Source organism: Sphaerodactylus townsendi, linkage group LG01, assembly GCF_021028975.2.
Source record: "Sphaerodactylus townsendi isolate TG3544 linkage group LG01, MPM_Stown_v2.3, whole genome shotgun sequence".
NCBI classification, from domain to species: Eukaryota; Metazoa; Chordata; class Lepidosauria; order Squamata; family Sphaerodactylidae; genus Sphaerodactylus; species Sphaerodactylus townsendi.
The window spans coordinates 153680160-153707821 of NC_059425.1; positions in this window are offsets into that span (position 1 = coordinate 153680160).

Here is a 27662-nt window from a genome sequence, read left to right on the forward strand (position 1 = left end):
CACTTTTGGCAGTGCAATCCTGTGTAGAATTATTCCAGTATAAATGACTGAAATTAGTGGTCTCAGAACTTTGTACATAGAGTTGAATTGTTAAAAAGGGAACCACCACCAACAGCTCTAAAGTCCAACAGAAGCTCTTTCTTCTCCCTGGACTTGGAGGGAACAACCTAGAACATGGTCTATATAGCATCAATTTCTAGGGGCCAGAAGAACAACAGAAGGTTTGGTTCTGTGGGTTAGCATCTTTACAATCAGCCCATCGCACTTTCAAAATCTTCTGAGGGTTGACCCTGGATGGTGTCGTCAACTTCTGGTGACAGAAGAGCCTGTCATTCAACCTACTGTACCTACATATTGAATTGTAACTGTTCTAAGTACGAGGGTAGTTATTTGTAGCTGAAAAAAATGAAGAACATAGTAGGTAGATTCAGATATAAATAAATGGTCCTCCTGCCACAGGCTAAAGGCATGAACTGCAGGAGATGGGACGAGAGAAGACAGCATGTTTACAAGGAAGACTGGACAGTGCATCAAGTTCCAATGGTAGTCTCTATCTTACCAGCCTTACAAGAAAAGACCAGCAGCATGGTTTCCCCTCAAAGAAAAGTGACATATTGATAGGGTCAGAGGACTGAGAAATGAACCTAGTTTCTACTAATGATTGGGATTATCTTGGCATTCAATCAGAGGCGTAGCTAGACCAGAGTGCGCCCGGTGCACACTCTGGCTTTTGCCCCCCCCCCCCCCCCGTGGCACCCCATCCCACTTACTTTTAGGAAAGGAGCAGGTCGGAGAAGAAGGCCGGAAGCCTGGCCTGGTGGGGCTCCTGGGAAATGTAGTTCCCACCAGGCCCAGGAAACCCAGGCAGCTTCTGGCCTGCTCCATTCCTAGAAGTAAGTGTGGTAATGTGCCGCGGGGGGGGGGGGACGCCGCAGTGGCGCCATGGGGGGTGCCATTGCAGGGGATTTTTCCTCCCCCACTTGACTAGAAATGGTGTGCCCCGTGCGTTGCGCACCCCCCTTTCCCCTGGTGGCTTCGCCACTGCATTCAATAGTTTTCTGTGGAGAATCTCTCAATTAATTACCTATGTAGAATGACTGCTGAGAAGAGAAAAGGAAACACATTCTAGAAATATGAAACTGCTTGGCAGTGAGACTTATTATTGGCTCAGCCAACACAGTATTAGCCATTCTGACTGGCAGCAGCTCTTCAGAGTCAAGGACCCAGTCCTGTTAGGGCAGGGATCTGCACGTCCTTGCTTGTATCTGAAAGGGCACTGCTCCAATTCTAACCAAGTCTTTGGTTTTGCCATTTCGGTTCAGTTAACTCAGCCTCTCTTGCACCAGTGGTTTGGACACCAGGCTCTCAGAGCAGGGGACAGAGTCGCTCAACTCCTACTTCCCCCTCTCTATGCATGCATGCTTGCATGAGCAGCTGGGCACGTGGGAGACATTTTGAACACAGTTGGCTTCCGTAAACAGGAAAACAATTTTTATTTACTGTAGTTTATCAATTAGAGCCCATTACACAGGGGGAAATGAATACCGTACACCAACGACTATAAGACTGTGGAAATTTAAGAAAACAAAAGGAAACACATTCATTATCTAACTTTAGGATTACCGTCATTACGTTAGCATCCCTTCCTTGGATGCACAACTGGAACAAAAATCTGAACAATATCAGTGAGTCACTCAGATCTTTTAACCCTTCCTGTCCTAGTTATCTGGAAGTCCCTGCACCAATCCTGAGTTTGGGAGCCTTCCCCCTCTTGCTATTGTAGTGCTCCATCCCCAGTCACCATGGAGTGCACGTCTCAGATGTTTCATTTCGCAGCTCATATTTTGGCAGCAGTCGTCCACCTTGTCCCTTCCTGGCTGCTTGGAAAAATAGTTATCTCTGTGCAGGAACTCATCTTCTGTTGCTGGCAATTTGAGCATTTGGGGACCTTAAATCTCCCAGTCAAGCCAATGGTAAAATCCACCTTGAATGGATATGTAGGGGTTTAACTTAGCATTGTTATGAGGAGGTTAATTTCTTTTTCTGAAGTTTTTAAAAATGTGGCCATTAATTCCTGTTATTCTCTTTTTTTTCTCGTTCAAAACAGATATTTCCCTTCCAGTTCACTTAGATTTCTCTTTGAATAAAAATCAGTGCATGATTTTATAACTTCAACCCTTGCAGTTGTCTTACGTTAAACATCACAGGATGGTACTCTAGCATGAGAACAGAAAAGTTGGGGAAGACACTGCCTGCCTCTCTCTTCAAATAGAATTGATTAGAGCCAGCAAGGCATGGTGATTAAGAGCAGTGGATTCTAATCTGGAGAACCAGGTTTGATTCCCCATTCCTCCACATGAGCAGCAAACTCTTAGCTAGTGAACTTGAATTGTTTCCCTGCTCCTACACTTGAAGCCTGATGAATGGTCTTGGCTAGTCACAGTTCTTTGGAACTCTCTCAGCCCCACCTACCTCACAAGATGCCTGTTGAGGGGAGAGGAAGAGAAAGGAGCTTGTAAGCCGCCTTGCATCTCCTGATAAATCCAAACTCCTCCTTCTTCTGGAAACAGACTCCAAATTCCCCCAAAGAAGGAAAGAAACAAATTGTTGGATTTTCAGGGATAGACTGGGTTAACAGGAATTCAGAGAATGTCTCTTAATATGTCTCTTGAATCCAGCAAAATACATGTTTCATTGCTGCATTATGGGCCATGATTGTTCTTTTCAAGTAGTTAACTGCATAGTCAGTTAAATATATGTGATTGTACACAGACATCAGCATAAGCATCAAAAGCCATTGTTCTATAAAATGCTCAGCACAGACGCACTTGTTCAGAAGTGCCTTCAAAGATATCCAACGGATGCTTTATTTACACTGCAGAGCAGGGAATAATAAATGTTACATTTATCTGCTTCTTGAGCCCCAGGGTTGTCTTTGAGTTGCATAATTAAAAACAATACTGAATATGCACACCAAAACCAAAAACCTTCCTAGCCTTTTAAAAAAGAGAGATGGGACTCTGCAACGTCAGATAAAAGGTAAAATTGGTACCTTTTAAGGGAGGTACTAACTTCCATGCAGCTGAACACAACTGGGGCAAGACATATTACACAAGTGTTTAATGGGACATTTAGGTAAAATTACAGGAAAAATAAGCAGTGCAGAAGTGCCTTCCTCGTATCCCAGGGTGTGATATCCTGACCCTATCTCAAGGCTGTTGCATTCTTCCGAAATGTCAGCTTCGTATTCAGTTCTACATTTCTCTAAGGCCCCTTCCACACATGCGGAATAATGCACTTTCAATGCACTTTCAATCCACTTTGCAGCTGGATTTTACTGTGCGGAATAGCAAAATCCCCTTGCAAACGACTGTGAAAGTGGATTGAAAGTGCATTATTCTGCCTGTGCGGAAGGGGCCTATATCTATAAGCTTAACTCCAAAGGACAGTTTCAAGGCACATGATCGATATGCTTCATTTATCCTTCCTTTCTCCTCAGTGGGGACCCAAAACGGCTTATATCATTCTCCTCTCAGCTTAACCACTTCATATAGTGCTGTGAGGATAAAATAGAGAGGAGTGTATGACTTGCTGTATCACCTAGCAACCATCCATGGTATGGTGAGGATTCAAACCTGAGTCTCCCAGGTCCTAGTTAGACAAATTAGCCACAGTGATGCAATTACATTGCTGAAGGAAAGCACACGTCTTGTGGCTAGGCAAATTTTCACCTTCATATGGAGGAGACCATCTTTGGAAACTCTGTGGAAGCTGCTGTGATCTTTTTATATTTGCAAGGCAGTCTTAACAAAATTGTACCATCTCCAAAACATTAATCCACACAATACTGGTATGTTTTCATAGCAGTTCTGAAAACATTTCAGAGCAAAATGGCATAATTTGAAAAAAATTAATCCATGCTTGCTTGAACACAATTATAATGCCTGTAATGCAATCTACATAATAACTGAAAAGAATCATCTTCCAAACCAGATCCTCAGACAGTCTAGTAACTAAAAATAAATTAGGTGAAATAACATTTTTTGCAATACCACTTGAGAGCTATCACAATTAGCTTTCATTGTTCATATCCTCTGATCTTATAAGACCTGCAGGAGCAGCAGTGGCATAGTGGTTAAGAGCAGGTGTAGCCTGATCTGGAGGAACCAGGTTTGATTCCCACTCTGCCACCTGAGCTGTGGAGATTTATCTGGGGAATACAGATTAGCCTGTACATTCCAACACACGCCAGCTGGGTGACCTTGGCTAGTCCAGGGGTCTGCAACCTGTGGCTCTCCAGATGTTCATGAACTACAATTGGCCATGCTGACAAGGGCTGATGGGAATTGTAGTTCATGAACATCTGGAGAGCCACAGGTTGCAGACCCCTGGGCTAGTCACAGTTCTTGGAGCTCTCCCAGCTACCTCACAGGGTGTTTATTGTGAGGGGGGAAGGGTTAGGAGTTTGTAAGCCCCTTTGAGTCTCCTATTGGAGAGAAAGGGGGGATATAAATCCAATTCTTCTTCTTCTTCTTCTTCTTCTTCTTCTTCTTCTTCTTCTTCTTCTTCTTCTTCTTCTTCTTCTTCTTCTTCTGCATTTAAACTCATGCCAATTTGCAGAAAAGGGTTAGGGGCTCTACAATGACATTTCTGTTAAGACTAGAACAAAAAGTTACTGAAACTGTAATTGAGTTCATTCTCTGAGATTCAAGAGCATCTTCAGCATGCCTCTTCTTTGAATATGCAAGCGGTCTGTTTGGCATCAATTACTCTTTAAGTGCAGGTGGCAATAGCAAAACAATACCAAATCACTTATGGGTTATGGTATCCTTCCCCTTTTTGAAGGAAAAATTTAAATTGGGGCATCTGATGTTAATAGGTCGCCTAAATAAACGGAGTTCAGACACTGCAAAACTATATTCTTTTGCAACTCAAGACTTTGCATCCATTCTGTCTAACCTACTTTCAGTCAGAGGCATAGCAAGGGGAAAAAAACCCTTGCATCGGTGCATCCTCTGTCCCCATCACATCCCGCCACGTCCCAGGAACGCCCTCACCACACCCCCACGGGGGGGGGGGCGCCCGGTGCGTCACGCCCCCTGCCCCACCCCTTTGGAGCTACACATCTGCTTTGAGTCCCACCAATTATGTACAGAAAATTTTCAACAGCAATTTTCAAGCGCTGTTAAGAAACACATGGTATTGCCTAATAGTTCCTGTGTTGAGATGTAGGAAAGTGTTCTTTGTAAGCTTTAGTGAACATACAGTTGAGTCTAAAAAAATGTTTTTTACTAACAAAGGCAACTTTTTGCATCTTTTTAATCGGTATATATAAGAGTAAACTTAGAAGATGGAGACAACTCACTTCCAGTCAATCACCATGCACAACTCACTTCCAGCCAATCATCACCACACACAGCTTACACAGGACCGGTAAAAACCAACGCAAACAAATCAGCAGAATGTGGCAGTTACTCTATGCACAACAGACTGCTTAGCTTCTGAGATCTAAAGAGACTGAGCTAGTTTGGACCCTCCAGATCAGAGCACCCCAGGTAACCCCAAGGTGTAACTTGGGGGGGGGGACATTTTGAGCTTTTTGGAGGTAAGAAAGTGCCCTTCCATAGTGCTTTTAAAGAATGCTCAGGCTAATAAGAGTAGGGGGTTTACTAGGTTACATTTAAACCCTAAAATCTCTTTTCAGTAAAATAAATTAAAAAGTTATTCACCAGAGTGATGCACAGGAAAAAGGGTGCTTCTGAACATACATAAAGGAGTTTTCTTGAAAGTCTCTCATTGCTGAAGAATCACAGCCAACTTCTCCACAGCTGTGACTTCAGAGCACTGAGTACAACTTCCATGAAGTCATTAACCGCAGAACCTTTTCATTCAGAAGCTAAGCATGGCAAGTGAAAGAAAGTGAGAGAGGGGGGACTTGGCTGCTGGGACTGCTTGGCTGTTCTTTACTCACCTGGGCTTCTACTCACTGCAATGAAGAAAGAGTCTGGCAGTCCCAGCAATCTCTTTCCCTTTTGCCACCCCCACCCTCTTTGGTAGTTTCTGCACTATCCAAATATCCCAGGTTGAGCAAGGGAAATATCCCGGTTTGGCCAAGAAGTTTGAATGGTTCCCGGTCCTGAAGTGGGTTTGTCTCACGACATTTCCCTCATCCCAGGATTTTTCAAAAATTGCCAATTTGGCGATTCTATTCAAAAATCCCACAGTGAATCCACTACAGTGCAAACACCACGGGAGCAGAACCAGTTTATTTTTCCCGCCCAGCCACCTGATCTCCCCATCCTGCCCCCTGATCTCCCCACCTGACATCATGTAAGTTTTCAACTCTGCTGAGCTGCCAAATGTTGCAGCCCACCCTTCCTGAAACATTCCCCCAAGCATGATTTTATCAATAGGGTAAAATTTCGCCTGGGTTCAGCAGGGGTTTTTTTGTATTTTTGAAGTGTTTTTTCAGTTTTTGGCCTGCAAGGAGCACAGATTTTAGGCTAGCAGAACCAAAATTTCAAGGATTTTTTGGAAGACTCTCCTGAAGATACTACCCAAGTTTGGTGAGGTTTTGTTTAAAAGGAGAATCTGGGCTCCCTAGTTTAAGCACCATTGAAGATGATGCTGTTTGGGGGTGGATTCCAGCATCACAGCATCTGCCCATTGGGGAGGGCACAAAACTCAGATTTTGCACTGGGCTCCATTTCCCCTAGCTACGCCTACGAGGGGAGGGCAGAAGGGACTGCCAGTTGCCAGCTGCCGGCTGGGAGCTCAGTTGGTGGGGGGCGGGTGGGGCAGGGGAGGGGAGTCTGCCATCCCTGGCCTCGGAGAGGGGCGGGGCTTGTGGAGGCGTGGGGCTGGTGGAGGCATGGCCATGACCTCCCCATAAAAATGTACACCTACGTCCCTGCTGCTGCTGCCCCAAAACAACAGCCAATCAGAATCCAGGACACTATGGATGTTTGTGCATGTGTGGATATGCTTGCGGTGTGAATACAATAGTCCCGGACTCGTGCAAAACAAACTGGAGTATTTCCTCCCGGTCTTCACTCGATTCCTTCACAGAAACAGGCAGCCATGCAAAGGGAGAAACAATGATAAAATAGACCGGGATTGCAAGATACCGATTGTTACCCGGTATAATTGTGCTGTGCAGAAATGGTCCAAAAGAATGTGGCCGGGATTCTATGAAGTAAAGGTGACAAATATTTCCTGTTTGCATGTTGCCCCAGCAGTTCCCTGAAATGCTGATGCTGGGGATCAGTAAAGCTTTGATGACAAAAGGCCATAAGGCATGGAAGAGGAATATTGTGAAGTGGAGGAATTGTGCAAAACTGCCCCTCTTAACTCTCACACAAATGGAAAATTTGTTCTGTTGCACTTCTTCTGCCAATAGAAGGAGGTAGAGGTGCCTCCACCTGTGGAAAAGTTGAAAGGATCCAACCATATTGTGGGAACGGATCAGAATGTGTATTAAATTGTTTAATCAAGGAAGATTAATCCAAATGAACCAGAGATTGCAATGAATCAAAATGGAGCTTCTGTGTAGGTGACCAGCAAAAGCTTGCATTTTAGCAACAGGTCAGAAGCCAGGTTTCTCAGTGAATATGCAGGCCAGCAAGATAACATCTTTAGTATCTTGGCACTGAGGGCCTACGTGACAGAAGACAAGATGCATTTTATATGACCTTGTTTTCTTGGTTAGGTTTTTGGGTTAGAACTAGCTAAACCAATGTGATTAGTTAAATTACAAAGTGGTTTTTCTATATAGTTAAATGAGCACAGAGAAAGGATAATGAGTGATTCATATTCACATGTATTTGTATTTCACTATAATTCTATTGTCTTAGAATCATTGTATAAGTGTTAGAATCATGTTTTAACATTTCAAACTGGGGAATGGCAAAAGTAAGTTTTATGATCCAAAGGAATGTCCTGCATACCTTGAGGACATAGCTCTCTCTGAGAGCCAAACTTGGCCAAACGGGTTTTTCTTGAAGACAGTGAGCTAGCTTTTATGGCAGTCCTTTGTATATGCGTAGAGGCCATAAGCTAACAGCATGTAGCGTTTGAATTACAGAAGGAATGTGACGTAGAAATATAGGCTGTCTTCATGTGACCAGTTCTGTCCAATGGAGTTTGAACACATATGAATCATAATACGTAGAGTAAGGGGATGGACTATGTGACGTCTTTATTTCTGCATCTATAAGAATTAAGACTCTTCCTCTACTGGCTGTGCCTCCTTCGAGAGCCACCCAGGAGAGGGCAATCTCCTGTAACATTCTAAACATTGTATTGGGGCGTGCCTCTCCTTAGGGAGAGGTCACCTTCTGTAACTTATCTGTATTCTGTAACGTTCTAAATTCTGTGTCTATCACTCGAGGGCACTGGGGAGAGTTCACCTTCTGTAACTTGCTATATTCTGCTAAGTAAACTGTCTGTTTGTTTTTCTAATATCAAATGTCTTGCTTTTATTTCTAACTTAGTTTTTCTTAAAACTAATCTTGCTGTGTAGGACCAGAGACGCGGATCTGGCCCCACAGTATTTTGCCATGGATGCTCCTCAACTACTTTCCAAAAGAGATCTAAAGGCTTGCTCCTAATGAAAAACAAAAACAGAACTGCTGTGCCCTATAAATTATTGTATAACAAAACTAGATTAAAAATGTGTGTGATCTCTGGCCCCTTCTGCAATTCACGTGTAAACTGTATTTGTAAAATCTACCGTACTTGCTTTTAAAAACACATTCCTCCTTACGTGTTTTTTCCTTCTCTTTCCTGCAATGAAACATAAGATTCAAGAGGCCACAGCAGTTGCCTTTTGTACACTCTTATAGATGTGTTTTATGGCTTAGAGATGTTATGTATGCAGACTGTCAGATCTAACCACCCACACAAAAAGCAGACCTTGCATGTGAATCATTCTTTGCAGCAGACAAAATTACCATACAGAATAGGGTTTTTTCCCCTCCCAGAAACATAACTATATGTTTGTTTTTAAAGAATGAGATAATAATACATTTCTATTTATATCTCTATTCTGCTACAGAACGCAAAACATGCTATTCCTTTTTTTAATAAAAGGCCTTTAAAAGTGATTTCCTAATGCAAAGCTGAAATATAAATACCGCTGACGTTTCAATAATATGCAAAGTGACCATGTTTTAAGTTGTAGAAATTTGCTACTGAGCTTATTCAGAAAGCAAAAACATCTGTATTCCTGTTTGATATGGTACAGAGAAGTAACCTGCTCACCCATAATACAGCATCCATTTTGCCTTAAGGTTACAGCTGCTGCCTCCTCTAAAGCAAGTGTTCCTTCAGCCTATTGCTTCTGAAGCTACAGAACCTGATTTATCATGCTGGCTGCTGAGCTTTGAAAAAAATTCACCCCAACATAAAGAGTAAGAGTGCAGAATAAATGCATGACCTGGAAAGTGACCTAGAGTGGTAGGAGCTCGAATTAGGACCTTTCCCAGATAGCTCAGATTGAATCCAGCACCCTATCAGCTTTCTACCAGCATGGCCAATTGGCCATGCTGACAGAGGCTGATGGGAATTGTAGTTCCTGAACATCTGGAGAGCCGCAGGTTCCCTACCCCTGTTCTAAACCTTTTGATTGTTACAGTGGGATTCAGCCGGTTCGCACTACTTCGGCAGAACTGGTTGGTAAAATGGTGCTTGTAAGCAACCAGTTGTTAAATTATTTGAATCCCACCACTAGAACGGGTTGTTAAATTATTTAAATCCCTTCACTGCATCCTATCAATCGCTCTGTCGAAGTAACTGGGTCCCACCATGACAGAAACAAAAAATCCACTTTTTCCAAGAAAAAATGTTTCTATGTTTACAAGTATTCTGTTCTTACTACAAGCATGTCAGTGATGCACAGTGGTCAGTTTCATACAAGGATCTGGGAGACCCAGATTCAAATTCCATCTCTGCCCTGGAAACTTGCTGGGTGACTATAGGCCAGTCACATGCTTTCATCCTAACAGGGTTGCTGGGTGTGTAAAATGGAGGAGGGGAAGAAACTCGATAAGCTACTTAGAGTCCTCCCTGGGGAGAAAGGTGGGATATAAATGACGTTTAAAAAGATAATGCCCAAAGGTCATAGTTGGATAATCATGACAGGTAGGGTCAGCAGGAGACAGCAGGTCACTTGGAGGTGCAGACTGAGGGAGAACAAATGCAATCAATTCCCAAGCTGAAACCCAGTGGTCAGTATGACCTTCCACCGATGACTCCCATCCAGGGTCGGAGCAAGGGGGAACTGCGCCTGGGGCACATGTGCACCTAGCGCTCTGCTATATCCCCGCCATGCCCCCCACTGGCACACGGTCGGTGCATCACTCACCCCAGCCCCCTTGGCGCTATGCTACTACTCTCATCTACAGGTTATCTCTATTGTCTTGCACACAGACTTCCCACAACAGGACACAGACTTTGCGAATGAGTGGTTTTATCCCATCCCAATACAAAGAATCTTCCAGATGACCATCATCTCTAGGCTGTTCAAGCATAAACCCACAGCAAATAAGTGTTCTATGGCTGCCCCCAAACAAAAGCCATATCAACTAGTTCAATCTTGTCTCTTCAGTTTTGTTCCCTATACTGGTCTCTACAATTGGTAGTTCAGTGAATCTGCTGAAGCCTACTTCCAGCTTCATACTTACTCAACAAGTATCAAAAATACATTGTTAAATGAGCAGAAAACAGCACTAAGGTCATAAAAGCCAATCAGGAAACAGAAGGAAGAAAATATTCTAACCTCTATCCAACAAAGGCATCCAGCAAAGAGCCCACAGGAAGCCAGAAGCACAAGATACACATTCAGTAGTATCTGGTCATTCATATGATGACTTCCATCTTCCCTAAGTGACCATTAACCCTCCATGGGACTTCAGGGATTGACTATCTAAATATGCTATCACCATGCATCCATCCTTAAACAGTAGCCACACAGCAATTTTTTTTCCAGAACTATAAGAGATAGGCTTTCCCCCCAAAAATCTCCAATCAGAATCCTGTGAACACTACCAGATTTTATGTAAAAGACTTATTTATACACACTTTAACTATAAGGATATATTTCATGTTGTCAATTAGAACAATAGCTAGAATGGTTCAAGAGCAGTTTGTGACTATTCTTTTAGTAGCAGTAAAATTCTTAAAAAACTTACACTATGGCTTGTATCAACAGCACAGACAACACTAACAATGTGTATTCTCTAGTAAATTTCAGCAGTGGAACCCTGAAGCTTCAGGTGATCAAAAGTAACACAGTCACTGCAGGCAGACAATGAACAATGGATGACAGGTTAGTTAAACGCCGTATTCCATAGCCAAAATCCAAAAAAGTCTGGAGGTTATCAGCAAAATATCTATGATCCAGTTACAGACTTCTTACAGAATCATAAGATGATTAACTAACTCTTCTAAAACCTGTTGGTTTATGTTAGAAGTCAGTGAGACTGTAAAACAAGCTTTAAAATAAACTAGTTCATTTGTTCTTCAGCTATCTGAGTTTTCTTTTGGACTCTAAATCTGAAGTTTCAATTAGAATGCCGTAGATTTGTACGAATGGTAGATTTGTACTTTGTATATATAGGTTTAAAAAAATGGTATAGCCAATAGTTTTGGAGCCATTTCATGTTAACTACTCAGTGTGATCAAAAGGGTTCTTTTCCCCTGCTCGTGTTACATTATATAATTTAGACCTGACAAAGACTAAAATCAGCACATTCCACTCTTTTGAATGCCATCAGAACTTCCATTTGAAAAGTTTGTTATTGTTGGTAAAGTGGCACACCCCATTCCTGGTGAGTGATTCAGATGATTCATGAGAATCTATTTAGTTGAGCTTCTTCAACCCAAACTAACAAGGGGGAAAGCAACCAATAAGCAAAACAGTATTGTGATTCAGCCATTAGTCAATTTGGTTTTTAGAAAACAGCCAAATGCTCTTAGAAATTTTTCAGCAAGTACTACTAGATTGCAATCAATATTAAATAAATGACCATCTGATTCAAGGTGCATGAACTGGACACCTCATAGTCTAGATCAGTGATGGCAAGTGCCCAAATTGCAACCCAAAACCCACTTATTTATTGCAAAGTGCAACACGGCAATTTAACCTGAATACTGAGGTTTGAGTTTAGAAAAAATGGTTGGCTCCAAGGTGTGTGTTACTCGGGAGTAAGCTTGGTGGTAGTCGGTAGCTTTGCTTTGAATCAACCATGCAACTCTTCCAACGGGTGAATCACGACACTAGGAGGATTTACTCAAAAGCAAGCCCTATTGCCGAGCTTACTCCCAGGTAAAGGATCACACTTTAGTTCTTCGCATGAAAATCAGTGGGGTTTAACGGTGCTTAACAGGGTTACCTACACTGCTTCCCCAAAATTAGGTCTTAGGTTTAATGCTAATAATCGAGTCCAGCAGCCCAGGTCAGCCTAGATGTGTGTGGGGGACTCTGTTTGCGCGTGCCCACAGAGAGGGCTCTGAGTCCCACCTCTGGCACCTGTGCCAAAGGTTCGCCACCACTAGATGTACTTATCACATTTGTATGCTGTTTTTCCCGCCAGCGGGACCAAAAGCAGCTCATAGAAAAAACACTGAATTATGACAATACATCCTAAACACAGTCTCTTTCCTTATAATGGAGCACTGAAGTACGTTACTTATAAATCATTTAAACAGATAATTTATTTTATATATTTATTTACTGTACTATAGTCCTCTTTTCTCATTGAGAACCAAAACAGATTACACAGTGTAAACTGATTACAGTGAATACAACGAGATGTCAAAATGAGGAAACTGATTGTTGTGGGTTTTCTGGGCGGAGTGGCCATGGTCTGATAGTTTTTGCTCCTAATGTTTCACTGCATCTATGGTTGGTATGGAGAGAAACACATCTTACTGTGACATGCTTCTGAAGATGCCAATCATAAATGTGGGCATATGTTACAAGCAAAAACTACCAGACCACAACCACACAGCCCAGAAAACCAACGACGGTCAGTTGATTACATCTATGAAGGCCTTTAACAATACAAAAATTAGGAAACACCAAATGAATATTAGGACTAGGAATACTAAAATCTGAATGAATGTACCATATTAGGCATTATACAGAGTGTGGCCATAACAAAGAAAAATGGTAGTACATCCGTAGAAAACAATGAAATGACAATATGTCCTATGCACAGTCCCTTTCCTCATATAAAGCATCTTCCTGAACTAACATAGCCCTATTATTTTGATAGAAAAACACACAGCCAAGGGTTTTTAACTCTGATCCTGCCTGGTTTAATACCTGAAGGGGAGAAGAACAAATTTAGTGCATAAATAATTCAGCTGCTGCTAGCTTGTGGCCAACAAGACCTTCCTCACTTTTCTCTTTGCCAAGAATGCCTGGCTGATGGTCGGAAACAACCAGGAAAGATAAAACAAGGATGGGGGACAATCATCTAACTATGCTTCTGTTTTTGATTCCATTGCTTGGTTTCAGCTGAAGTGTGAAAACAGCTGCTGAGGTGTACCTGACACTTAACTGCTAGCAATTAGAATCTTCTGAATGGGATGCTAATTAACCCTTGTTAAAACGAGTTGTGAACTCTTGTTTCTCTGGCAATTCTATGGAAGGATTCTTGTATCCACTTTACTGTAGGGTCCATCAAAAGGATGCCAAAAGGCATTCAGGTGGCCTAGGAAACGCTATATACCAAGTAAAGTGCTGAGAAAGGGGAACGTCTTGCCACATAATAATGGGTGTGAGAATTTATTTTATCAAGACAAAATAATCCACAAAATGAATGTCACATGGCCACTTGAAGGTCATGGTAATCAGCCATTACCAGGCCTGGAGATACAAATTACTGAAGCTTTAGCAACAGATTAAGGTCCAGAGAATTTGATATACAGTAGCTACTTATTCCATTCATTAGTGATCTGTGTTGAGAAATGACTTTGTGGAATTCTCAGAAATTCATTTCTGATTTTTATTCTCTCTGAAAATGTGACTCTATTGCCTGAAAGAACACGGAGAGTGAGCGTAATGAGACAATAATTACATCTCACACTATATTTCCAGAAGAAATTGGTGCTGTGATACAAATTACAATGCAATGAGGTCATTAAAATATTGTTTGAAACACAGCACACTAATATAGCTAGCATATTTCCTTTCTCATCATTAACATTCAATACATAAAAACTATTTGAACCTGAATAGACTTGCTACGTTTTGGGCTGTGTTAGATTTAGAGAGTCATTTAAAAAAAAAAACAACCAACCCACATATCTACCTACCAACGTTTTATCTTAATTTCACTCAAGTCTTATGAAGCCCCCGCGCGCGCACCCCCCCCCCATTTCTACTGGACTTCCATCCACCAAAATACAAGTTTCCATGCATTGGGCAGGACAGTCGATCTCTGTTGACAAAAGGGATCTCCATCAGCAAAGCAGGACTTCACTGCCTCCCTCCTTCTGCTTCAACCCAATATGCCCACTGTCAAGAGAGTATCCGTTTTACAGTCTGTAAAGTTCTATCTCATCTGAAAGTTTGGTTTCCAGGTGCAAGCTTGTGCTTGTGAAGGCTCTTACCTGTTTAAGGCCACAGTCCTTTCTGTGTCACCAAAGCTAATTGGATACATATGGAGTGTTTTGATCAGAGAGAGAGAGAGAGAGTTTCATTCTCTGTAAGGGAAGAGGGATTTGCTCCTAGATGGAATATAATTTCCCCCTTCCTCCCCACCATCAGCTGGGTGAACATCACCAGAAGGCAGGGACCCAAACTGAGGGATCTTCTACCTCAATGGGGGCCTGACAACCTTACAGTTGCAGTGTAACTTTAAACAAACTTCCACCTTTCTGTTGTATTCTTATAATATTTGATATGGGAAACAGAAGCTAATGCAATAAAAATCTATGCACTGCTGCCCCCATACTATAAAATTCCCGCAAAATCTCAGTTTCCTCTTCTCAATTTAAAGGTATTGGTGTCTCACCAGAACTTCTTGTAATGCCAGTAACACCAAATCTATACAGAATGTACACTGAAAATAGCTTTCTAATATAAATTCAGTGAGACCCATTTTCAACATTATTGGAAAGAATCTTTGAAAGCACTTTATTGTTATACGAGGCTAGTTTATTACTGTCAAGAGGCAATTTGTTAACAGAGAATATTATACACTACATTACTTGCAAGCTTTTGATCTGAAGGATTGAAAAATGGCCAACTATTATTGCATCAATTTTTTTATCACGTTTGTTCAGCCCATATCAACCATGGCCAACTAAATGTATTACTAATTAATGTGAAAATGTCATAGCATCAAGCTGTGGCAGAAAAAATTACTGGGGCCATTTCAGCATTAACTGTTTACCCCCAGAAATCAAAACAGAACTATATGAAAAGATACATTTCTCAGATTCGAATATAAAAACCTTTGTAGATCCTCTGAATTACCAGACCCTCATACTGGTATCAGAGCTTTGTTTTATACACTTGGTTTGCTAATGTGAGAAATCTTTTTAGAACTCTTCTCCACGAATTTCTCAGTCAATATCCATCAGCCATGCCAGCTAAATGGAAAATCCATGTTCAGAGGCAAAGTACTTCTGACTAGCATATGCTGGGAGAAAAAAAACAATGCAAAGGCCATCATTTTCATCTCTCAAGCTTCCAGAGACATTTGGATGGCTTCTCTTGGAAACACGACGCTGAACTAATGGATTATTGTTTGATCTAGCAAGGCAATTTTCCTGCTACATTTAATAATATTAGAGGAGCAATCACAAACAGGAATCTTGTAGCACCTTAAAGGCTAATAAGTATTTATTCAAGCAAAAACTTCCATTTGTTCAGGTGCATGTAGCATGTCTGCAGAGGTTAGCAGTTCTCCAACTTGTTTCTGAATTCTGCCATCTTTAATATCAGATTTTTGTCCATGCATTTGTTTGCACAAAGGCTGGTCCATTTGTCCTATGTAAAATATAGATCAGTACTGATGGCATATGATGGCATATTTCACTTTGGAAGATACGCAAAGTGCATAGTGAGATGGGTTCAACAATCTTCTGAGGAATTTTCCTTCAGATAAGCAGCCTTTCCCCAACTTGCTTCTCTGTGGAAGCGCTGTTTAAGTAGGAAAGAGCTGGTTAAGTAGGAAAGAGGCTCCTTAGGCTGAAAGAAGTCCTCACATTTTGCTCTCTGGAGTGAGAAGGATAGGATCCCTCCCATTTTTAGTGTTTTAATATTATTCTATCAGTGCATATTTTATATACTTTCCAATTCTGAACACATTTTTTCTTTGAACTGGTTCACTCTATCCATATCAATCTATTTTGCAAATGAAGAACCTGAAACTACAGGCACACTTGGAAGAAACTAATTATTTGGATCCATGTCAATCCAGATTCAGGTGGGGGCTCAGCACTGAAACTGTCTTGGTCACCCTGATAGATGACCTTGTCAGGGAGAAGGAAAGGGGTCGTGCATGTCTGTTGGATCTCCTTGTTTTAGGGATGCTTTTGTTAGGAGTCTAAGTGGCTTACAAACTCCTTCCCTTCCTCTCCCCACAGCAGACAACTTGGCAGGTAGGAAGGACTGAGAGAGTTCTGAGAAAACTGTAACTGGTCCAAGGCTTCATGTGGATGACTGGAGAACCAAACCCAGTTCACCACGATGACTCCAGTGAAGGGCATACGTGAGCAGAAATAAATTTGAATAATTTTCCCTTAAACCTTTTTTTTAAAAAAAATCACAACTATTAACATAACAATATAAACAGTAAAGAAGAAACACAGACATAAGTAAAATGATAATAATTGTATTAACACAGAAGTCTCTGGGAAATATACAGGCATTTTGTTAACTCTGCTTTTTCATTACAAAATCTACCAGCATCCTACCCAAGTAATATTTATTTGTCATTATAGATGAAAGTATTTCCTCAGTTTGGGAAGGATTTTCACATTTATTTATTTAAAATAGTTATAGTCTGCTTTTCTCCCAGAGAGGACCTAGTGAATTTTTACTTCAAGTAAAGTAATGCATTAGCTTTTTTAATGCCTTCATTTACACAGAGGTATCATCATCCATTCAAGTGATGTTTATTTCTGCCTAAGTAAAAGCTACAAAATCTAGGCTTTCCTTTTGTAACAGTGTTTATTTCCCAGCTGCAGAGCCCTGGTTAGTAGTACTGGGGTATGGGATAAGTAACTCATCCATCAGGAGAGAATAGGCAAATGAATGTAAGCAGAACAGATGTCTCAACAGATCAATAATTTCCCCTTGGCAGGTGCTAATAAACACCAAACCATAACAGCTGACAAAGGAAGAATTGTAAGATAGTAAGCACCTGTTAACATTATCTTGGCTTTATAGCTAAGGTGACACTTTAAGAGGATTGGGAATAAAATTTAGAACATCATCCTGCATTAAACTTTGATTTGTTGCCGAAATGTTTGATTAGACTTCGAAAACATACTGCTAAATTACAGCTTCAGAACCCACCATTCCCCGTGTCTCATTGTGACATTTTCCAGTCATTATATATATTACTAATACCCCCAGTCATATGCCAATGTCACATAGTATGAAAGAAAGAGTCCATTCAGATATACTGTAGAGCCACCTGGCTTACTTTTCCTGCAATTAGTCTGTGAGAAAGATTCGCTTACAAATGATCATTCAGTCTTAGTTTACCTCCACAAATTTGGGTTTCAGTGCCATTGTTTTCCAATGTTCTTCCCCACCAAGAGATAAGTGCTCTCCTGGTCTACACTGTGGCAGCTGGTTAAGAGCAAAGCCCTGCAGCTACTTGCTGGAAGGTCTGTAATGGCAGAGTAATCTTCCTCACCGATCTCTGGCTTCTCTCAGCTCAGCCTTCTCTGGCAGATTAAAAGCCAAGGATGATCAGAATGACAGCTGCTTGGAGGCACATAAAGATAAGAGAAGTCACATTCTTAGGCTGCTCTTGCCAGGAAACATATGTAGTGGGACCCAAACCAAGATTATGTGAGGATTTGACCAGGACTGTGCACTCACACATAACGCAGAAACTAGATAAGACTGTGGGCCATAAACCAACTTCAGATCCTGGTTTGAGGAACCCAAACTGACCATAGTTAGTGGAGTATTCCCCACTCCATGTCTTAATGAGAAAGTTACCAAAATTAGTTCAGTTAAACCACAGATTTGTACTGTATCTTCTCCACAGTTACTGAACTCCCTTTCTTGTTTTAGTATTTCAGCTAGTTGTTTTCACCTCAGCAACTGCCTGACATCTGGAAGGCCAAGCCCTGGATTCTGCTAACTGATCAATTATGGTCCTTTTGGGAATATAACATTCTAAGGCCTAGTTCTTGGAAATGAAACAATGGAGGACTGAATAGTTGTATGTACAAAAAAAAAATCCCACTTAGAAAATTAGTTTATCAGTGAAAAGGCTACTGAAACTTTTTTCCCTGCCACCTGGATCTCTACATGCAGCAATCTTTTTTGTTTGAAGAAAAAAACGTGATATCATATGTGCCCTCACCTGAACTCTGAAGTGGTAATTTCACACAGCTGACAAGCAGAAGGCCAACAAGCAGAGTAAAGAGGTGAAGGCCTTCATTGTTGTTCCCAGGCACTGCTATTCAGTGCTTTATTGATTTTCAGCGAGGAGATTCTATTCACTCATGGCTAACAGCCTTTACATTCCAGTGCCTGTTTTCTAAGTCACATAACAAAATCTGAAATATTGATTTAGCAATAAGCACATGCACAGTTGGTTTGGGTTGTATTTTGTAAGTTATAGATATACACTATGTGACTGGGGCTGCAGTGGGTATGGTTAGGTGTGGTGCTCGCAGAACCAATGCCCAGAATAGGCTGAGTAGCAATCATAGTTACATGCATATAGAAAAGAGGACCCACAGGCCATAGCTGCAAAACACACCTCCTTTAGTGAGAGCTCCAGCAAACTTCTTGAGGCAATTAATAGGACTCTTCAGTTCCTTCTCTCGGCTGTGCCTCCTCATCTGTCTTTGGCCACCTCCAACTCCACTGGACCACTGCCTTTAGGGTACAGACCTCCTCTGATTAGAGTCCAGCCCCTTCAACCCTCTGTATTATCCACACCTTCAGTCTTGGTCTTTGATCACAACTACAAACACTAACCATCCCTGACCTGCTGTCAATGTGCCTGGATGCACCTAGCTATCCAGTCAATCTTCCCCAGGTCAGCTTGCCTGATTGGGCCAACCCCTCATCTAGGATAGATTCCCCCACAACCTGGGGAGGTGGTCCATGATCCCCCCAGGATGTCACACACCATTAAATGAGAACAAAAAATGAATTTTAGAAGAACCCCCATGTTTGGCGAAGTTTGGTTGAGGTGGCAAAAGGGGTGTTCCATCTTCCATTGAAACAATTCAAAACTCCAATGGAAGATGAAGCATCCCTTTTGGAGGCCCGTAAAGTTGGACCGCCTTAACCAACTTTCATCAAACTTGGGGATTTTTCTAAGGAGAGTTGCATGCAGCTATGCTGCAAATTTGGTGCCTCTACCTTAAAAATAGTCCTTCTCCCTGAGCCTTAAAAATTTCCATAAACTTTAATGGAGCTAAAAAAATTCAGATTTCAAAAAAAAGCCGCACCCCCCCACCCCACACACATTTACCAGCGTTCATATTTGGCTTTTCTTTTTTGCTTTACTGAATTTTGGGGGGTCCAATAACCTAAATACCGAAAAAATGGTGAATGCCCCTATTAGAGAATCACTGACTGCTATGTAGGATTGTCAACTTTCAGGTAGTGGCTGAAGATCTCCTGGAATTACAACTGGTCTTCAGTCAATAGAGATCGGTCCCCCGGGAGAAAACTGCTGCTTTGGAAATTAGCCTCTATGGCATTATACCCTGCTGAAGTCTCTCCCTTACCCAGAGCCCACTCTATAGTTGAAGATACCAGCATCAATCTATTTTGTACATCTGACATATACCTGTTTGGATATCACCTAGGTCTGAATAAGTTAAAAATGCTTACATTTTTTACCATGTTACTATGGTAATATCACACAACTTGAGATGTGTAATGTCATCTCCAGGAAGCGCCTGTCCAATTATTTCTATCTCTTTTCCATCCTCAAATGTCCCAGTCCTGGTTCAAAACATGAAATATTTTGTATAACTGACCCAATGGTTCTTCGGTGCCATGGAATTTGTAATGAATTTGTTATGTGCTGGAAGGATAAATGTAGCAGCCAACTGGAACCGTGCTGCAAATTCTAAAAGCCTAGGGCAACGTTTCTAAAATTTGGCGAGTTGCAGAAATTACACATTTGCAAACTACATCCAAGCCATTTCTTGGCATTGATTCACAGATACGTTTCTAGAAAACTGGGCTCTGCTCTTTCATTACTGGAATAAAAAACAATCACAATGTTTATTCTCATGCTATAAGAAAGGTTTTCTTTCAATAGGAGGTCTTTAGGGGTAGGGGTGTGCGTGTGTGAGTTATACACACACAAAAACTCATGTCTTCTTCTTTCAATCCTAAACATTAAAAAAAACAGAGTGCTCCTAATTTTTATTAATTATTATAATTAACACAGTCTTAATAGCTCTGTGGAAAAGCATATGAGTCAAAGGCACACAGGGAAGCATCTAGGCTTAATTAATTAACATTTTCCAAATCATGTGTGATATGAAACCATGAAAAGCACAAATGACCCCATACCATTGCATTTTAAACAATACACATTCATCAACACTCTATCTATCATGATGCATAAACATCATTTGGTAATGTTTATATTAATGGCCTCATCCAAAAGGGGGGGGGGATCCACCCATGGAATCACTTGTGTCCATGCTGGTGGATTTGCCCTCCCTGAGGCACTTGCCCCAGTGGAGGGGCAAAACTGGTGGTGTGCAGCCTCCGTGGCCCTCCCTAGCGCTGGGAGGTGGCACTGGATGGTGTAGCGGGGGTAGCACAGAATTGAGGACAGGGGAGGAGTTGACATTACTCGGCACCCTGCTGATCATTTGCCACGTTATGCCAGTGGCCAGGTCTTGAGACTTAGCACATCCTATGGGGGGGCTTCTTAGTGACATGACGACTTTTATGCTTTTGAAGCCTTGTCAAGCCTCTTTGGGAGTGATGGGGCGGCGTGGCTGCCTGGCCTCTTGGAGAGGGCTGCCTGTATTTTAAGAGCACAATCCTAAGGGGAGACTGACTAATCCTTATGCCAGCACCCGTCTCCAACATCACTATGCTTCTCTTGGGTGCTGGTGCAGCTCTGCAATGGCTGCACACCGGTACAATTCAGGCGGAAGACTCTGCACCAGCATGGTAGTGGGTAGTTCAGGAAACATAGCTGGAGTTAGTTGGTTCTCTCTGAGCACTTTAACCTGAGGAACACCCCAAGAGAAGTGCAATGTTATGTCAAGGAAAATGGTGGCAGAGCCTATAGGCAGCCATGAAAGTGAAAAACAAAGATCCCCCACTACTGTGGCCATACCCACAGGACCCCAAGCAGCTTTGAATGTCAACGAAGGACAGGACCAATCACATCCCTCCTCTGCAGCAGTGCTCATCCCAACATCCCACCCCAACACCCAATCAGCTCCTACCCAACACCCAATCACAGTCCTTCCAGCTCTACAAAAACCCTGGCCAGGAAATTCAACAATTCAGTAGGCAGAGACTTGGTATAGGATACTGTCTGATTTGTAGAAGGTACCTCGGTGGTGGGGAAAGCACACACAGAGCACTTAACCCTACTAGGTGAGCACTTTGCATAAATATCCAACTGGGAGAGCAAACTGTGGCTGAACTCTCTCAGTTCTGAATCCTAACAGGTACGTCATCTCCTCAGCCAGAATCCAAAAGGGTAGCCATGCACTAGAAGTTAATCAGGGGACTGTTCCCCAAACCCCCTTCCATCTTTTTCTTCCCTCGTGGCCAGGAGCCACAAATTTATTAACCCATTCAGATCCTAGAATAAGAACTTTTTCCTCTTGCTTTTATGGGTTTCCTTTAAAAATAAAATTCCTGCTTGCAACTCCTTAACATAAGTATCAATTCTGGCTTTTTTTAATAGGAGCCACTAGGCCTTTCACATTTAAAGATGAGACTGATACATTAATGTTACAACTGTTCTTATTATTGGACATAGACCAATAATATTCTCCCCATTCTTACCAACTGAGAAAAGTTTAAGAAAGAAATAAAAAGTTCGGAAAACGAACATTAAGAAATAACTAATGAACAGCATCAAACCAAATTTTCAAGTGACAATATTAAATGTCCTTAGGCACAGCTATAATGTATCATAGGGGTTTGCAGTCACTAGCACTCACTGGTTCCCAGAGCAGAGAATTCATCCAGACAGCCCCCCCCCCCTTTACCCCTGTAGTAGAAGTGGTAGAGAAGATCGTTATCCACTGCTAGACCATGAGGAACTCTTCATATTCCTGAGACTGGGATGGGGGGAGGTATATATATATATTTCATCATAACTCTTATATATTGTTGTTATTAGTAACTAACAATTACACACACACACACACACACACACACACACACACACACACACACACACACACACACACACTAGTGGGGCCCAGCCACGCATTGCTGTGGCAATTGTCCTTCTCATCACAGTCCGCAACCCACACAGATGTCCATGCAGGTCCAATGACCCGTAGCATAGCCTTTGGGGGGGGGGCAAATCTCTCTTTCCCTTTTCAATTCACATTGTTATATGGTGGTGTCTTGCTTTTTCAGTATAAGGTAACCCTTTCCATTCCACAACGGAACTGTCCAGAGTGCGAATCCCGCTGTCCATGAGGCTGGTTGACACGGACAGTCCTGGCTTGGGTAAGTCAGAACTGGGGCAAGGAGGCTATCCCAGTCAGACAGCAGAGGCAGAGTTGGTGAGGGCGCTTCAGATCGAGGCTACCAGCTCCCTGGGTTCTTAAAGCGGGCCATGTGCAAAGAAGCTGAGCCAGTAGTAGCTTGGTTCGGGCCCCTACCCCAGTGGATTTTCTTAGAAGAAAAAAGAGCCAGGTTATAAGAGTATTCCCCAGCCTCAGCTTTTGCACTAAAAAAGAGAGCTGTGGTGAATATGGGGTGAGGAAATGGGTAGAAGCAGTGATTTTGGATGTGAGGGAGGGCAGAGTGAGGTGTGTGAGGATGAGGTGGATGCGTGTTGTGTGGTAGCAGTGGGTGAGGCACAGAGAGTGAAAGTTACCTGCATGTGTGTGTAGGGGGGAACCCGACGCCACAGCAATGGCAAGAGATATTGTGGCATGTGTTTTCAACTTCCACTTTCAGATTACTCTAATAGTATTACCTATTTACTGTTTTCAATGCTCATCTCTGGCCATCTGCACGAACATTTAAAGGGCATACCAACCCCTCAGGCCACAGACATGCTGCACGAACACAGCCAGCTTCATGGCCTGGTGTGCCAGGAAAAAGACGTTTTACCTGGCTCAGGTATGGACTTTCGGCGATTTGAAGGTCTGCTTACCTACCCGCAACAGGGAGGAACGTCATGTGAAAATTGGGGGGCAATCTGTCCAGCCGTTTCTGCGTTAGGGCATGAGTAACAAACTCACAATTAGCTATATATATAAACGCGAAATACCACTGACTGACTGACTGACTGACTGACTGACTGACTGACTGACTGACTGACTGACTGACTGACTGATCAACAGAACTCAAAAACCACCTAACCTACAAAGTAGAAATTTGGCACACCTGTTCATTATGTGGTTTAAGTGCTCACTAAGAAAGGATTTTTCAAAATATTCAGTTTTACTTGAGTTATTACACATTTACTGTTGAACTCTGGCCATCTGCATTACTGTTGAGCTCTGGTCATTTGCACGAACATTCTAAAGGTGACAGTTAAAAACCAATTGCCAAGCTAAAGGATGCAGTACAGGGAGTACAAATGATTTGTTTCACAGGAGATTTTAATGAAGGGAACTTTGATGCTCTACTTCCATGTGTTGAATCGACAAGTTCTGGTAAAGACCACCAAACAACAAGCACAACTTAGCCAATGGTGGCCCAACTGGATTCTACCACCTACCTCCTCAACACATATGAACCTGTTCCTTCTGTTGAAACAGCTAAAGGGAGGAGAGGGATTAAACGCAGAAAGCGTTTACAGTTTACAGATTTACGAATTCGATTATAAAAAGAGTAAGAAGCTGCTGCAAAATATGTGAAAAAAACCCCAGAAGGCTGTGATGAGATATGCTGAATGTCACCCCGAAGTTAATAGAGAGACTGTGATAAAGTATGCTGAATGTCACCCCGAAGTTCATAGAGAGACTGTGATGAGGTATGCTGAATGTCACCCTGAACTTAACAGACAGGTTGTGAAAAAGTACTCCTCCACCCACCCTCACGTTAACAACACTGCTACAGCCAAATACTATCAAAACAGATTACAAACCACACTATCACCTTGGACTACTAAACATTTGTCGGGTTTTCCATATGGACATCAGACTGATCACTGTGAAGACAAGTTTATTGCTCTCGGCCTCCGATCACCCTGTTCTTGGTGTCGTTCTCTTAGGTGGCGGAATGAGTCCCCAGGAATGTGCTGCAGTGGCGGTATAGTCCAGCTCCCTGCCCTTAAACCCTACCCTGAACCTCTTCACTGCCTTCTCACTCATCAGCATCCAATGGCAGAACACTTCCTTTCTGCATCCCAAAAATACAACGGCTGCTTCCAAATGACGCCTTTTGGAGCCCACCAGGTGAAAGAGAGCAATAACACACTGGATTAGAAAAAGACAACTACAGGAAGCTTCTGCAAAATAATGCGAAAACAAACCCATCAGTCCACAGACAGGCTGTGAGGAAATATGTTGTATGTCACCCCAAAGTTCACAAACAGGCTGACAGAAGTATGTTGAATGTCACCCCAAAATTCATAGAGAGCCTGTGATGAAGTATGCATAGTGAAGCACGGGTGACTGCTAGTGTGTGTATATAAAAAAGTGTAACATTTAATTATAGATGTAAGGCATTTTCCCCACGGACATAATATCCCGAGGGAAAACTGGGATCAAACATACTGGGTTGTTTGTATCTTGGTTTCTCCATTCACACAGCTGCCTCATCAGTGTGTTCAGGCCGGGAGGAAGAACTCCAATGAATTATGCATGAGCCCCCGGTTTATTTTCATTTTCCAGATGAACGTTTATGTTTACGTAGTTTATATAGTTTACAAACGTTTACACATGTTTACCTAAGTTTTCATACGTTTATAGAATTTATGTAGTTTGCGTAGATTCCTGTGCGTGCGCAAACATTCCCCTTTTTCTGACATTCTGATTGGCTGTAGCTGTGGGCGGGGAGAACAGGTGGTGAGACGGGAAAAATAAACTGGTCCGTCTCCTGTAGTGTTTGCATGGGAGTGGGAACCTCCCATTTTATCTTTTTTGAAAGTTGCGGGATAAGGGAAATCTTGCAGGGCAGGCCCGATTTAGGCACGGAAGCCATGTGGAAGTCATGGCTGAACTGGGATGTTTTACCTCCTTATCCCAGAATATATTGGCCGTGTGTAAAACGCCTAAGACTGTTATACATAAGATACACACACACACACTCTTTTATTTCATCACCAGTTTAATTAATTACATATCTTATAGACTATTATCCTAATTCAGTATTAATGTATATGGCTTATTACAAGGCATCCACTTTTTAAACACCACTTTACTTCACAACTGTCTTATCAGAGTCCTTTTCTACTGTAGATTTTCTCTCTCTTAGATTTGGCTATTAGGCAGGCCTCTTATTTCCTCGCGTTCATAACTTCTCCATCTTTGTTGCTGGTCTTCTGTTCTTCACCTACTTCCTCAGTTATATTTGGAGGAGGAAAGAGTAGTAATTTTTCAAATAGTATTATAATTTGCTTGGCACTGAAAACAGGGAATGTGTTCCCATCCTTATGTACTATTAGAACAAAAGGAAACCCCATTTATACTTCATTCCTTTCTCTTTTAAAATATCAGCAAAGCTTTTCAATTCTGGTCATTGACTTAAAGTTTCAGGAGCTAAATCTTGTAAAATTGGTAGTGCTGTTCCCTTATGCATTATTTGTTGCTTGCCTTTAAGAGCCTCTGGTCGATTCCCCATGGTCAATTAATTGCGTGATATTCACGTGAAATAACCAGGTTTCAGCAAGAACTTCCCACTGCCTGATCGCCGAACACGGATTCATCCCGGTTCTGGTGCTCCTTATTGTGTGTTTTTTCAGAACCTGCATGAAAGTGAACTTTTTCAAAAAAAACACGCCGAATCCAGATCGTTACGGAGGATCGGGGTTTGAATCTAGATTTGTTTTTCCCGCTGTAGGAAGTGATGCGGAGCCTTCCAGCCAATCAAAGTGTGGCGGGCTATGTTGAAACGTGCCTGCATGGAACATGATTTCTGTGCCAACTGAAAATTAAAATTACACTTTTGTGCCAGTGCAGCTGCATGGGTAAAGAGTACCGAAGCCGCACATAAACATAGCTTAGCGCGAAAAACAGCTACCGTCCTATCTACACATGTGCATGATAACATAGCTGCGCAAAAAAAAGTTTGTTAAAAAAAGTTTGTAAAAAAAAATCCGACACAGTGAACCAGCCAATCAGGATGAGGAAGAAAGAGCTGCTGAGCAGATCGCGCAATCGTGGGGAGTGCTGCACTGTTTGAAAGCATGATAGACATGGATGTCCTCATCACATCTACGCTGCAGTGGAGAGGGTGAAACCTCGATTAAAAGGTGCCGAATCTTTTGAAACCTGGTTGTATCTAGATTTAATTTCTCAGTGGGGAAATGGCCTCTATCACTTTCTCTTCCAGAGTAAACCTGTTAGATAAAAATGTCTCAAGGCTTTGGGTTTTTATTTTTAAAAGATTTAACTCCTGTATCTCTGTGGACACGTTCGAAGTCCACCTCTACAACAGAAATGTCTGTTTGGGAGGATAACCATTCAGCCATAAATTCAGCCAAACCATCTTTCCCCTCCCTCTTTTCCATTCCACAAATATGAAAATTATTACATCTCTGCCTGCTTTGTAATTCCATCACTTTATTCTTTGTAACTGTATTTTCACTTTCCAAAGCTGTCAATTTCCTTTCCATGAATGTTAAGTCACTCTTATTAGTTGTTGCTAAATTAAATGCTTCTAATGCCATTAATTCCACTTTTTCTAGTTTTCCCATTAACACATTCGACTTAAAATCAAGGAGCTTACCCACATCTTTCAATATATCGTTTTTGGCAGAATGAACTGCAAACGTTTAAATCTTCCCTCCATATCTTCTTTCTAGAATCATATCTTTGTTCTGAAGTACCAGACTCACTATCTGAAACAGAATCACTAGCCACCTTTTTCACTTAGCTATCATTGCTGACTGCCATCTCAGCAGTAAATTAATCAAAATATAAAGAAAATGCAACTGACCTTAACCAGCCAGGGTCATCATAATGTCAGAAGTAGTGGTTAGCTCCAAATTTACAATTAAGGAGTATTCATTATGAAGCTTTTAATCAATCCATTGTGGAGCTCTTGGAAGCTATGTTCTTCCTCATATCTTCATAGTGAGAAGTGCCCTGTTTTCCTTCTT